The sequence below is a fragment of the Galeopterus variegatus genome, unplaced genomic scaffold, assembly GCF_000696425.1.
Source record: "Galeopterus variegatus unplaced genomic scaffold, G_variegatus-3.0.2 Scaffold2412, whole genome shotgun sequence".
Lineage (NCBI taxonomy): Eukaryota > Metazoa > Chordata > Mammalia > Dermoptera > Cynocephalidae > Galeopterus > Galeopterus variegatus.
Window position 1 is genome coordinate 270,773 of NW_007728523.1, and position 921 is coordinate 271,693.

At 37.6% G+C, this 921-nt stretch overlaps 1 protein-coding gene across 2 annotated transcripts in view; it reads right to left on the minus strand.

Annotated features, from left to right (window-relative positions):
- The window catches only part of DOCK10 (dedicator of cytokinesis 10), a 47,433-nt gene that overhangs the window by 38,740 nt on the left and 7,772 nt on the right, over positions 1-921 (minus strand). The gene's annotated exons all lie outside the window — the stretch shown is intronic.

The window sequence follows — 921 nt, forward strand, 5'->3', positions numbered from 1 at the left end:
TTTTCTGCCAGAGTAAGCAGTGAAAGTGAATGCAATCAAATCCATACTCTTAGTCACAATTTGATTGCTTATGTGATTTTTTTTATGATGCAATAGAAACAGTCTTTTAGGTCTGAACTAAATAGCTGGAATGATTATATATACATATGTTCATGGACTATATTAGAGATTATACTCATATATTATTACTATCATGGCTTATTTTATGTATGTTACTATTACTAACAACTAGATTTTAAATATTTATTATATCCCAGACTCAATGTGAATGTTTTCTATTACACAATTTTATCCTCATAAGGATGCTATGATGTAGGTATTTTATCCCATTTTACAAATAAGGAAATGCTGGCTTAAAGAGGTTGGATAACTTATATAAGGTCACCCAGGCAGTAACTGATACTGCTGGGATTTAAACAAGGTCCAAAGAGAAAAAAATTCCAAAGCCATAACTCTAACTTTTAGATAGGAATATCTTCCATAGTTACTGGATTCAGCAGTGTGTTAATTTGTCTGGGATTTGCACACAGGCAACAGATCTGTAGCGGATTGTTGTGCACAATGATGGCTGAGTGGGGGAAGAATTATAAACAGGCCACTCCCGGGCAGTGACTATAAATAAGGCACTTGGCTGTACTGACACCAGCTGGGCATAACGGCAATGCAGAGAGAGGTGGGGGACAGGAGTACACTGAGGATGGAACCATGAATGCAACAGGGAAACCTACAAAAATGGAAAAGAATTGGCCAGTGAGGCAGAGAACAGAGGAAAATAAAAATAAAATGCTGAAGAGATGGACCAGGTGGAAGGCTAAAGTGACCGATCTGGAACAAATGACATGGATGTGAATTTCTCAAAATACCCAGCAAAAGTGTTGTTTAGCTACCAGTTTGCTCACAGATGGTGTGTGCGTGTGTGTG